The 14,847-nt window shown below is 38.8% G+C and overlaps 1 protein-coding gene across 1 annotated transcript in view; it reads left to right on the top strand.

Moving 5' to 3' along the window:
• LOC139727590 (solute carrier family 2, facilitated glucose transporter member 5-like) overlaps positions 1 to 14,847 on the top strand; it is a 60,747-nt gene that overhangs the window by 19,614 nt on the left and 26,286 nt on the right. The gene's annotated exons all lie outside the window — the stretch shown is intronic.

Genomic DNA, 14,847 nt, shown 5'->3' with positions numbered 1-14,847 from the left:
TCTCTGCATACCATGACAGAGAAAAAGAGTACCTGTAAGCGAGTCCGACAGGGTTGGACAAAAGAATAAATAGACGCCTTGTTAGCAGTGTGGGCTGAAACTTCCGGTTATGTGGTTCTAACATCGAGTGGGACCCACTCGTAGTTACGAGGGGCAGAAGCTTAACCTCGAGGTTTCGTAACCTCGAGGTTAAGACTCGTCGTGTGGACACACGTCGTAGTTAGGGGGCAAGAGCTAAACCTCGAGGTTTCCTAACCTCGAGGTTAGGGCCTGCCGTCTGAACGTAACTTATGAGGGGTCAAACCTTTTGGGCTTGATGGGGTAAATTGACCAGCAGCCAGCTCTCAGACTATTTGGGATGGAGAGTGCTGACCACTAGCGCGGAAAGTAGCCAACATCAAACTCATAAATTCCTATGACCATAGACTTTTCTTGGAAGAGGTGGTTTTGACCAAAAAAAAAAGAAAAGAAAAAAAGAAAGGAAATAGCTGGAAGGAAGATAAACGGTTTCGTAAACTCCAAGAAGGGGAAAAGACTGAACATATATTGACCTCACAGGGTGTCTAGGAAAACGACCGCAGTGTTCTGTTTTCTTTTACTCTCTATCCTATTCTATTCTATTCTATTTTATCTTTTATTATAAACATGTGCTAGTAGCCATCTGGGCTACAATTGTGTTTGTTTTGTACATCCTCTAAAGGTCACCAGAGGTCAAAGGTAGAGCCCTATCTGTGCTCTTTGGAATGTGAAGACAATTTCTTGTTAAACAGGTATGCTTGTTTTGTACATCTTAACCATGTTTATCATTAACTAATGACACTACAGATCAATATTATGATATTTTAAGGTCATTGACCTCTAAAAGGTCACCAGAGGTCAGAGTTAGAAACCTGTCTTTGCTCTTTGGAATATGAAGACAGTTTCATTGCAAAACAGATATGCTTGTTTTGCACATCTTAACCATGTTTATCATTAACTAATAACATCACAGATCAATAATATGGTATTTTGAGGTCATTGATCTCTAAAGGTCATCAGAGGTCAAAGGTAGAAACCTGTCAATACCCTGTGGAATCAGAAGATTTGTAGTACAAATGCATATTTAGTGCAGCGTAACCAAGATCTAAGCCTATCATTCACAAATACCTCCAAACATCAATATTCTGATATTCAAAGTTCATTGACCTCTGGAGGTCATCAGAGGTCAAATCAGACTTACCTCCTGATCTTGAAATGAATCTTTTGGTATGTACTAACACTGGTGAAAGTTTCATACTTTAGTCAAATTTTGCACAATTCTCATGATTTTGAGGGTTTAACCGCTCTACTATATACCCGATCTTCTTATGACTATGCATGAAGACACCATATAAGCAGTTTGTTCCCTAGACGATGAAGTGCAAAAAATAAATCAATAAAAATAGTGAAAACATACACGGGCAATTATGATATACACACTGTCCTTATATGTAGGTCCCTACATGGCCGTTCCTACTTTGCATATTTTGCCCATAATTTGCATGTTACTAAATATTATGGATTCAATTCATTTCAAAGTTTATTTCGTCTTTCGACAGAAACATAGTGATGTACATTTCAATTTCTCAGGCAACAGAGAATGAGGTAAATGTAACATTGTAGAATATAAGACAATATATAACAGGCCTATATTGTGAGATAATACGACAAAGGACTGAATAGTATATCAACTTCTTTTCTGCGGCCCCTGGTCACCTTCTTGTTAGTGGATGTTATTATCTTGTCATTTCTGTCGAAACTTTATGAAAAGCTGATAGATTGCAAGAATGGAGAAAAGGTGATGATTTGGTAGCCATTTTTTAATGCCAATTATTGGTCTTGCACTGAGAATTATACTTGTTTATGGGTTTGTTTGTTATGATTCAGCGTACCTAACTCTATGACAAAAGAGCCCAATTCCCAACATTAAGTCCAAAGAACTGCTATGAATCACATTTTGTCAATAACCCCGCTATGACGGGACTACTATGGAGCAGTAAGTATTTCTTCGATCAACTTGAATCTACTAAACAAATCAAACAACAACCCCTCAGCGGCAATCATCCTTCTGACCTGCTGATTTTTTCCCTTGCACTTTGAGGCCTCACGCTCCTAATTCAACTCGCGCATTGCCTACCGGGAAGGCAGTACAAAGATGAGGTAATGTTATTTTTTACCAAAAAAATCATTAAAAATCAGTCAAATGGAAAATTGCCACTTTTGGTAGTGTTTGACATTGTTTGAGGACAGGAGCTTCTGCAGGTTATGAAGAAGTTGAATGAATCAGGGTTTTTGTATTTTTAATGATTTTTTATTGATGTATGAGGTAATTTGCTATTTTTATCATTTTTGAAAGTGACTGTATGACTAGTCTCGTATGGAGTCTCTTAACTTTTTTTAGAGCTGGACAACATCCCAAAATATGTTGTTTGCTTGAAAGCAGAGAAAATTTCCCTTCATCTGCTTCAATTTAAAACAATTCTATGATTCGATTGATTTTTTATGATTCATAGAATATGCTGCATTTAACACAGGTTTCTATGGGAGCCTGGAAAAGGAGCGTGAGGCCTTTGATGTTACCGAATACTATGTAGTAGGCTTGTTCTTCTAAACCCACCGATCCAGTCCTTTTTCGGCGGCGATTTGGTCCCCCCGAATTTGCGTATAAACCCGCCCATTCGACCCCCTCAGCGGCGATTTGGTCCCCCGAATAGGCTTCTTCGTATAAACCCGGCGATTCGATCCCCCCCCCCCCCCCCCCCCCCCTCAGCGGCGATTAGGTCCTTGTGAAACGGATATTTGGTCCTAGGATACTATTTCCTAAATTCGAATCCGGAAATAAGGTCCCCCGGAGTGTTTCTCCGGACGGACATTATCTCCTACCACACCGGTAGCCAACAGGCGTCCGCCTGACATGTTGATACATTAGTCAACTTATATATGGCAGTTTTAACAATGTTTCTGCGGAACGCCATAGACTCGTCTATTTTTCGTTTTCTCTAGTTATTATCTCATAGTTCTTTCTCATTGTATCCTGAATAGATGAAGTTCATCCATCTTTCGTTAGTGATCGCAGCCCACTGTAAAGCAAACTTTACGACTATGTGTCGACAAACCGGTCGATTGTTTCGAAAAGTTTATGGCCTGCCATCCGATTTGTTTGTTGTTGCATTTTTTATATATATCAGTAATTTACAGCAATATTGGTAACTCATTTAATTTATTATCATTGCTGTGATGCAAATTTCTAGTTTCTGGAAAATAGCGAGTAAGCAAACTCACCTGAGAAATTGTACAACGGAGCTTTGACTGTTGTTCAGAACAATGTACCTTGCAATCCTATGACATGGATATCTGGCATTCTAGATAAGGCATTACAAGTAAAGTGAGATAAAGTCTGGTCAGGGGCAGATTGTATATCATTACAATGTATCGACGTTTTTCCACGCCGAATGCGATGCAGCGGAAATCCGCGAAATCGGGACTACTCCGGAGTAAAACTACATGTAACATCCTTACCAATTGCATGTACCGCATAATACATGTGTCCCGATTAAAAGGGGTCAAATAATTATTTGATGCCAATCGAAATTCAATACACGGCTTTACGCATCATATCAAAACTCGAACACTCCAAAATGATGATGCTCAAACAGTTAAGCTGTATCAAATGTACTTTTCTTGGCTGTTAAGCACAAAGTTATCACACGCTGGACTCCCATAGGTAAATTATGTCATAATTATTTTGCATTTTCTTCCTTGAGTTGGTCTATTAGTTTTTTAAAAAAGTTGGCCTAGGATGTACAAACATTAAATGAAAATGTGTCCCATTCAATGGATTACTCGTCCCTGCCTGACAGTTAACATGTCATTGCAGTAACATTGCTGCGCTGCTGTTGTTGTTTTTTAGGGTGTGTGGAATCCAAATCTGTATGTCTTAGAAAGGTGAAAACATTCCAGACATGGACGGATGATCATTATACAATTGTCCAAAGTGTTTTGTTGTAAGGGGGAAATTAGAGGGGTCTTTTTTGTGACATGGAGACCAAGGAAGATTACATTGTGTGTCACGCTTTCGTCTTCTTTTTGGGCGGTGTGGGTTTGCAGTGCAAATACCAATACAACCTTGATTTGACTGAAAGCCTTGGCTACTATTTGGATACACAGATATCAAAGAGCCGTGCGACCAGTCCTTATCTCTGCCTTAATATGTTTGCAACATAATAGCCAGATAGAGCGTATGTGTTGTGTGGGGTAGGTTGGGGCGGGGGGCGATACAGAAGAAGATTAAAAAAAACAAAAACAAAAACAAAAATAACCCTTCGGGTGGCCACGTCACGTGGTAGACTTCCTTATATTTCAAAGAAGATCGTATAATACCCGGACACCTGACACCTACAACATAAAATGTATGGATTTTATACATTCATATTTGGTGAATCAATTCAGTTCAAACTTCAATGAATGTTTTTTTTCCCCCTTTGTCAATTCTAGGTAATAAGTAAAGGTGTAGGATTAATCATTGGTATAATTCTTAATGGTGTGTTCTTTATGCATTTGCAAATATAAAATTATCATAGCTTGTGCTCGTATGATAGCAAAACTTTCCTTCACTTTTGTTTGTAAATGTGTTTGTGTTTCTATACCGAAGAAAACATTTCATCCCAAGCAAGGTGGTGCACGAATCATACAGTTATGCAGACATATAACACACATGCAGACATTTAAAATGCAAGCAGTATCAGGGTAACAAAGTTTGAGTGAATAATCGGCAAACAGGTCACGTGACCACTCCCCTCCTTCGTGTGATGTCACGTATTTTCGCGCGATGAAACAGTTTAGATTATCAATAACTGTATCTTGAGGTAAGAAAAAATTACGAACAAATGTCGATCTACAATTGCTGTATCATATTGGTTGGCATAATATTATTTTTGACGGTCAGTCTGTCTAAGGAGTTATCAAGGGATAAGGTTCTCTTCAATGCAGGAGTTGTGAAGACTCGGAAAGAGGTCCCATTGTCAGTATAAAAAGTTTTCCTAACTGATGTCATACTAGTAGCTCGTAGACCCATCTAATAAAACAAATACTGCACAGGTGATGTTAGTGGAGATGCAACGCACTCGCGGGTATATTCACGATGTTGTGCATCGTGCACCATTGCAAATACCCTCGGGTGCGCTGCAGCTCCACTCAACCCACTCTCACTTGTTCATTATTGGTTTACTAGTATACTAATTTAGGTTTATTATTTTCATTTCAGGGAGTGCGGATGTAGATAGGGCTTATATTGATTTCACGGTTTGTTTTCTATTTTCTTTTCCCTCAGAGGGGACTTCCGGGGATTCTGCTGTTAAGTATTCTCTCCACCACCGTTGGCGGTTCGATCCTGTACGGGTTCAACTTGGGAGTGCTGTCGGTCCCATCGGCGGTAGGTCTTCTTGCCTGACATGTGTTGCCATGGTAACCAGTGCACTCGATGTACCAGGTATCATGTCATCCAAAGTTGGAATCCCAACTGTATGGCTATGATTATTCAAACAGCTGCCAGTTTCCTATGGGTTCACACACACACACACACACACACACACACACACACACACACACACACACACATAACAGGTGCATATGCATTCATTGATCAGGGTGTGATGCCGCCATCTTTTTGAGCAATTTTATGGGAAGATACATTTTGAACTCTAACATAATTTCGGAGATATATTGCTTGTTTATTTATGAAATAAAAGGAAAGGAAAGGTCACCTATAATGATAAAATTTAATGACAAAACACATAAAACAAAAGTCATTTCCGTCCAGAAATATGTGCAAATGTATGAAACAGAGCTGTATATTGTGAAAGTTTTTGAAGCTGTAACCTCCTGGAAAGCTATCCTTTCACTTTTCGATTAATTTTGACAAATTAATAAACTGTGACAGTACAATATTTTAGCGTAGATCTTTATAAATTGATATGTCAGATTAGCGTCTGGGTATTGTCCAATCAAATTACTTTCCATTTTAAGTTCATTTAATCTTTACGCAATAGCTATTCGCTCATCTCGTTTCTTCACCATTTTGCACAGCTCATCATTTTAAAGCACTGATGCATGGCGAAAAGTAATTAGGTGGCCTTCTATCATAAAAATGTACCATCCACCGAGAGTGGCTGGTCAAAAAAAAAAAAAAAAAAAAAAAAAGGAGACGTGAATCATCTATTGCCTTCCTGTCTGTGTAGCAGATTCAGTTGGTTTATTGCCACTTGGTCTAATATCAGAAGGTTTACTTCCCAGTTTGTCTAACACTACTACGGCTAAAGACCCCGTTTATAGTGCAGGGCCGGGCCGAGTCCCGCAATTGCTGGGGTTGGCCCGGGCTTTTAATCAAACCTTTCAATATTTGTCGTAATGGCGCTCTGCTCGTAAACAAACGACTACTGTATTAGGGAGCTTTAGATTTTAGACGCGCGGACGTTCAAAGGGAAAAAAAAAAAAACATGGTCTGAGCGTGCGCAGTAGCTTGACGTGCGCTACTGCGCACGCTCAGACCATGTTTTTTCCCCTTTGAACGTCCGCGCGTCTAAAATCTAAAGCTCCCTACTATTGGGAGCGCGCCGGTCGCAATTTGGTACCGCATTTGGCCCAGTTTGCGTTTACAGTGAGAACAGGCCGGGCTCGGCCGCGGCCGCGGCCGAAGCGGGCGAGACTACCTCCAGAGCTTGGCCAAATGCGCGGCCGATTTTGGTACCGCATTTGGACTTTGCGCGTTTACAGTGAAATGAAGGCCGGGCTCGGCTCACTGTAAACTGGGTCATTGTCTACTATTTCGTCTAAAGCCCGTTTGGTCTAATCCTCACTTGGTCTAATGCCTAGTTTGGTTAATTATCGTTTTGTCTAAGGGGGGGGGGGGGGTATTAGACGAAAGGAGCACAGCCCACTTAGACCAACTGGTAATGAAGCAAAGTGGCAATTAGACTAGGTCAATAGATGAACTGGTTGTACATGGAATGGGGTTAAATCATGTGGGTTGAGACTAATTGGCAACTAGACGAAATGGGAGTAGACTAAGTGATAGATCACCATTCAGATTGGCACATACTTCAATGTTTCTTTTATTTTATTTTTTTAAGAGGCGGCGTCAGTCATGGGTTCAAGGGAAGGGAGACTATTTTGACCCTATTATTCTCGTGAATCCCCTTTGTTCCAACTCACGCGGTTTTCACATTATCGAGAACAATGTTTCCTGTTTGAGTGAATGAAAATTACATGGAACTCGTGATGCACAATGGAATTTCTTGACACAGTCACCTTTTCTTGTCTTGACATAGTCACCTTAGCCTGAATTGGCATTAAAAGGCATCTCTGAACATAATTTCTTCTTTTTCTATTGAAATCGAAAGAGCACTGACGACAGCTCCGATGCAGAAATACACGGAAAATATATTTTTTTTTTCTTTTCACTCGACATAGAATCTTCATAACAGATCGAGTGTACTGATCATAGAATTAAAAAAAAAAAAAAACTTTAGTAGTCAAGTACTTGCGTCATTCTTCTACTCTGGCATGACGAATTCTTTCATGTAGATGTTGTCTATAGGATGTTGCACATGCATGGCATTACCAGTACAAATGTATTTAAAAGAGCCCGTCGCAATGTACAGAATTGTACTGTACCGTATGTCCCAAAAAAAAAAAATTACAACGGGACCCTCCGCAATGATATCTTTAAAAATTGTGGATCAATCTAAATACAAATTTAGGGTATGAAACTATAACTCACTGCTCACATCTTACAGAAAACTCCATTCGATTTGCTTAGTTTATCAGTGGTTAAAGAGAAATGAGGAGTTTTGTAGAGGATGTCAGAAATCTCTTACCTCCAAGTTCTGTCTATCGTATTCACACACAAGAGCATCGAAGTGCTGAACTTGGAAAATCAGTCTCATGACAAGCTTTACAACAATCCATATTTCTCTCTGACCACTTAACCAAATTGAATGGGGTTTTCTGCAAAATAGAGCTGAGACGTTTTATTTTAAGACTCTGAAGTAGCATTTACACAGTTGAATCATATTGGATGTTATCAATGCGAATATCTGATTGTATTTTTTGGAGGGGACATACTGTATGTCGTCCATTATTCAGCGTACTAGTATGTGTGCGCAACGTAAGACACCGCAGTTAATGTTGGGTGTTCTGCCAGGTTGGATCGGTCTTCAGTCTTTATTCAGCTTTGCATCAGTTTTTGCCCGCATTTTTGTATACATTTTATCAATTATCAAGAAACATTGAGTCCTTTCATGCCTAACATCGTCAAAATCGGCTCAATGCATAGATTATCCCTGTAGTAATGGACTCACATTCTATCCATGAAAACCAACCAAGGAGTTTGACCCAGGAAATGACCGAATCTATGCAAGAGGTCGTATTCTCTGACTCTGAAAAATAAATTTTGACAGGTCTTGAGATAATTCAAATAGCAGCGGTGACCTTTCGACTAGTTTTCTCCCGATCATAGAGCACAATCGTTTTCTGTATAAATAATAATTATACTCATTGATATGTCTGCATTGTAGTGGTGTGCCCAGGTATCGTTCAAATACCCTCCTGTTGGAACTATAAATAGCGTAAGAAATCTTTTTTTTTTCACTACGTTCATTTTTCAAAATGTGCATAATTCGTGAGAACGACATCGACAACCTTATGTACCACCTCTCATGATTTATTGACATTCAACACAATACGGTATAGTTCTCTCTTTCCCGTCTAAATACAGCTAGACATTATAGTTTGTCTATTTTTTTTTTTTATTCTTCAGGACAGCGGTGATGTGTGCCTTTTAAAAAGAAAGAAAGTATAGTTCTCGCATGAGAATTGATCAACTGAAATGAAAAAATGACTCCCAAATTCAGCGAGAATTAGTGAGGAATTTCCCATACTTTTTAAAAGATATTTGTGTTTCTGTGTGGGTAATCAGGCCATCTACTACACTGTATAGATAGGCAGACATTCCGTACTTCTGTTCGTAAGATCAATGAACAGAACAGTTGAAGGTCCTGAAAATTGGATATAACATTTTCAAACAAAATAAAATACGGAATTTGAAAGTCTTCCCATTTTTTGTATGAAAACCTGGATTTTAGTTGAAACCTTAATGAAAATTATATGAGACGATGACGATGATGTCATTTTTACAATCAGAAATGTTGAAGATTTGTGTATACAGGTAGCTTGGAGACTTGTGAGTTGATAATGTTATCAATTCATCTAATTTGCATACAATCACATGATTGTAATCATTTTTGTCCCCTATTCTGGCAAAACATGCAAAATTGCAAAGTTTTTCAAAGCGATGGTATAGTTCTGGTTGAGATGGTGATTCAGATTTTATGTTTTTGCGTGAAAATTAGAAGCTACTTGTGGAATATTTAAGAGCAAACATATTGTAATAGAAATTCAAAGTTTATCTGATGAAAATCCGTTTTGAAATGGCTGAGATATCCAAAAGCAAAGTGAGCCTTATAAAAATGTGGTCAAGCATTGAACAGGACCTCTGTTTTTGCATACTTTAGCCATTTCAAAACTAATTTTCTGTATATAAATCTGAATTTCTTTAGAATTACATGTTCATTCATATGGAGGTTTCTCATTATCTCACAAAAAATGGAATTCTGAAGCTCCATCTCAACCACACAATATCATCCCTTTAACCTTTTTATATGAAACGATTTCAACGTCTCTCATACTCTTATCTTTTAATTGGTACTCTATCTTTATAGTCACCTGATGACCAATGAATGGAGATTCATTTTAATGCCGCATATTATAGTCCAGGCTAGAAGGCACCCAACCTTGTTTTTTGATATATACAATGTTTTTTGATGGTTTCTTGTCAATTCGAGGGTGCTGATTCCAAATCCGATTGATGCCACTCGCGTAACCTTGAGCATTTTCGACAAAATGCAAAAATCCAAAATGGCCGCCAGATATGCTAATTCGGCCGTGATAAACACAATAATGTGCATTATATGACCAATTATTCCACCAAACTTTGTACATTTCTGTTCCTAGAGTTACTCCATCTGCATTTGCAAGCGAATTTTCATTTCATATAGGTTCAGTTAGCATTTAAAGCTCATTTTTGTTATTCAAAATGGCCGCCATTCCTATGCTTATGTACTATATGAATGGCAAAACATATGCATGGAAATATAGAACAAATTTACTGTATTTCCAGTCCCGTACCTACGCTATCATAAAGTGTTGCTTGTGCAATATGTTGGGTGTCACTTACAATATATAGGGGGCCTACATATATGAGCATTTAATATTCATAAACCTTACGATGTTGAACACAATTTCTTATATATTTCATTTTGTCTCAACAAAAGTCTCAACAATATAAGTTCACTAAACGTCTCGCAAGGAATCAATGTACCATCATATTCTACATGCCGGTTGAATATAAAAATGTAATACTAACACAATATATTAAGGAGCCTAGATACATGGTATTTATCAAATAATGTTAAAAATGGAGAGGAAGCTAGAAAGCAAAGCTTGTAATATGCATTCCCCTAAAACCATATTAACAAAGTACAAAAAAAAATCCTATACAGTAAGTGCAGAGATACATGGTTGCGGACAAAAACACATCGGACATTAATGACACAACTAAAAACCCTTTACACTGTAGATTTTTTTTCCAGCAAGGAGTTGGGGGGGGGGGGGAGGGAGCAGTCCTGAGGCGAGTTCGAAATGGATCATAACCTCCATCACTTTGATATGACTTAATTTAGGAGTGCCGCCTTGATATTATCGAGCAAACCTGATTTTCTTCTTGAATTAAAACAACAACAAAAACTGTTGAAGGCATAAACGAAACTGTCCTAATGCAATACCGTACAAACTGTTCATTAAACATCACCCAAGGAGCAATGTGAGATACCTCTTTCAGTTCTCTCACAGTTCCTGGGTGTTGATAATATGTGACCCGCTACAACAAAATGATCCTAAAGTCGGGCGAGGTCGATTATTTGAAAATTGCGTGATATAATCCCCCAATCTTTCCGCTTTAAATTGATATATAACACATTTTATAAAAATAATCGGCTGCGGAGATATCGATGCTTAAAAGAGAGCATGTCGAGACGTCTGGAAAATCAATGTTTCGAGAAAAGCACCCTAAAAGTCTTCCTTTCGACGCAATCGCGATCAAGGGACACGCAAGTTAGTTTTCACCTCTGGACAATAGAAGGTAAACCCTAGCAACCCCCGAAGAGTTCATTCAAGCACATCAGCGTCGGCGGTCTCCTCACCAACCAATCAGTGACCAGGATGTGAGAAGCGGCTGAGCATAGCGCACTCCGCCCGCACGCACCAGTCGACTGGGCAGTGTGCGAGCTTCACGCTTCGGTTAGCAGCAAGCGGCAAACTGACCAATGAGATCACTCTGGTCGTTGTTAGGGGCGGAACCTTTCTGTGGCGCTCAATCCAAATTTTCGAACCAGTTTCTGCTTCGTTGAAACGCCAAAAAAACATGGCTCAGAAAAACGCTATTTTTTTTATCATTCCTTTGATCATTTTGCTTCAAAATTTCGACAGATGATAGAAAACATGTTAGACTCCAATAATATATCAAAATCAGAAAATCGTAAGTTTTGACCAATTTTAATGCTGTGATTTCAAACTCGATTTTCACGGCTTCGACCGTGGGCGACTTTAGGACCTTTTTGTTGTAGCGGGTCACATATACACTTTGACATCATGATCTCATTCAGTCTTGTCTTAAAACTAAAACTGTCATTTTTATTGTCTTTAAAGAACCCTTTAATTGTATGTTTAGCAGCAGGCGACATCAGCCCCAAATGTGCAGAATTCTCAGGCTAAAGATGCATATTAGTCCTGCAATTGTTTTAATTGCAACCACATCTGGTGATGTTCAGCACTTCCTCAGGGGTTAGAGGGCGATTACTTGCCATAGAAATAAGATGAAGACATGAAGACTTGCTTGATCACCACCCGTTGAAGCCCTGTGGCTTTGTTGCAAGGCCAGAGACAGTGTTGTAGAGTAACTTGGGTGGTATCAGAGATGACATCAGACCAGCATCTGCACCAACTTGTTTTGGGGTCAATGTTTTCTAGTTACAGTAGGGAAATCTAGGCTTGTGGGATTTCAGGCGCATTGATCATGGCAGGTTGTTCAAGGGGGCATTTCATGAAGTGTTTTGTCAGATCTTTTCTTTTTGACAAACTGTTATAAGCTATTAAATCCTTGCATCTGATTGGCTGAGAGCAAATTTGTCAGACAAATTTGTCAGACAAAACGCTTCATGAAATGCCCCCCCCCCCCCATGCTATCGTGTTTGGAAGGTCAGGATATGCGTTGACGGCACTGGTGACACTGGCCATCCTTTCCTTCCAGTGTGAGGGAGAGTGATCGAGTGTCAGTGAAGGAGGGTGGACTTCCTTAGCCTATGCTTGGAAGGCTTGCCACAGAGAGCTACCTTGAACATAGCGTTGGCAAGATGGTTACTAAGATGGAAGGCATGGGTCTGATGATAATCTAACAAAGGTTGGGGCAAAGTCTCCAGAAGATGATGTACTCCACTATTGTCTTGAGATGGGTCAGTACTCGGCTCATGTCATCCAAGGACTTTCTATGAGACGTAAAGGCAAGATCATCTGCAAACTTCCTACGTGAAGTGAATGTAATGTCACCACATAGCCTATGTTAAAAAGACCTCTAGTGGAGTTAGTTTACAGCCACAAGTAAGGAGGCCATCATTCCGAGTCCTAACACAGCTGGTCTGGTTACCGAGAGCAATCCTGAATCTGCAAATGCTGAAGATTAAAGACAAGCAGTGTGAAGTTGTTATAACACTGCTTTCAGAATGAGGCAGCACTGTACAGATCTCAGAGTCTCCCTCGACATCATAGGCCTATACTCAAACACATTCACTCCGAAAAAACGGTGGTAAAATTCATCTACCATATATAATTCATCTGGGTTAACATTAAAAACTTTGGGGCATTGTTTTCATTTCAGAGATTTGACAACAGGAAGTGAGGTGGTCCCTTTTTCCAATTTCCCCTGCCTCATGTTCTTTCTCTGATGAGGGGACTGAAAAGTTTGTATAATATCGCTTTTAGATAATGTAGAACAGGACAGTTAATTGGAAATTTCATTTGTGTCATCATCTAGGATTCAGCCTTTTAATTCAGTAAATCAGAATGAATGATTTAATGTTGAACATCTCAAGGCAAGTACTCTCTAAAAAAATCGAGTGAAAATATTCACTCTTAAAGAAGTGAATAAAAAAAGAGTGGATTTAGAGTGAAATTGGAGTGCATTTTGAGTGAAAATGTTCATTTTCACTCGTTTTAGAGTGACCTCAGGGATCACTCCAAAATCTTCGAGTGATCCCTGAGGTCACTCCAAAATGAGTGTAAATGAACATTTTCACTCAAAATTCACTCCAATTTCACTCTGAATTCACTCTTCTTTGTATTCACTCCTTTAAGAGTGAATATTTTCACTCGATTTTTTTTTTTAGAGAGTAAGTATCAAATGTTCATATCTAATAATTCCTGATAAACGATCTTGATGTTGGCGTCAATTTAAGTTTTGGTGGATTTTTCCAAATACCTAGGGAAAAATTCAGATTGAGGTAGCAAATTTGGATGTTTGCATCAAAAAAAAAAAAAATAAAACAGCCTTTATTAGTAACAACCTTCTGATTTATAATCAGCACACAAATTGAAAAACAGTGTACCTGAGTGACAGAAAAAAAAAAGATTTTTTTTTTTTTATTTCACACGCTCTGCCGTTCATATTGTGCAGGGGTATATGAGTGGCATCCATTTTGAAGTTTTGTATTAAGAAGAATATAATAAGCCTAAAAACAATAAACTTTCTGTTTTTTTTTTGCTTGTTTGTTTGCTTGTTTTGCTAGTGGCACTCATCAGATTTGCATTGCACAAGCAAAACTTGATAAAAGCGTAGGTATGTGACTGAAAATTCGTCTTCTATTTCTATGCATATTTTTTGCCATTCATATAGTACATGAGTATAGGAGTGGCGGCCATTTTGAATTGAAAATAAGCTTAAAATACTAAATGTACCTCTTCAAATGAAAAATTTCTTGCATGTGCAAGTAGAATTACTCAAGGAACAAAAATTTAAAAAACTTTGATGGAATAATTTGTCATAAAATTGACATAAATAGGATTATCATGGCCAAATTAGCATATCTGGCGGCCATTTTGGATTTTTGCGTTTTGCCGAAAATGCTCAAGGTTACGCGAGTGGCATCAATCGGATTTGGAATCAGCACCCTCGAATTGACAAGAAACCATCAAAAAACATTGTATATATCAAAAAACAAGGTTAGGTGCACTTTCTATGGAGCCGAGCCTGGACTAATTATGGACGTACCAACAGTTTAATGTTGTAAATCTTATTTTAGTCCAATTATTGTCTGGTCATCGTCCGTTCCGGCCACCGCCTCCCCTCCACATCCGCCGATGATAAGATAAAATTATAAAATCCCATGGCTATTCTGCCCCTTGGATTCTTGCCTACATTTTCCATGGAAGTGAATGTTTTTTAGAGAACTCTACGTGGAGATTCCTACGATATTATGCTGAGTCTAGTTGACGAAACTATAATGGCTTACCTCCCCACCCCTCCACCAGCACTATTGATTCTTCAGAACCAATTTGAATACAAAGATCATACAAGGTCCAGTTTGTTAAGAAGATGCAATGGACTTTGTACTCAGGACAGTAGTGCACAAAGTTTACAATCTGTCCATCGGAGATGCCTTGGGA

The sequence above is a fragment of the Diadema antillarum genome, unplaced genomic scaffold, assembly GCF_040938485.1.
Source record: "Diadema antillarum isolate AM-2024a unplaced genomic scaffold, OU_Dant_1.0 seq00000136_RagTag, whole genome shotgun sequence".
NCBI classification, from domain to species: domain Eukaryota; kingdom Metazoa; phylum Echinodermata; class Echinoidea; order Diadematoida; family Diadematidae; genus Diadema; species Diadema antillarum.
Note: the sequence above shows the minus strand (reverse complement) of the source record. Positions and strands in the feature narration are given on the sequence as shown.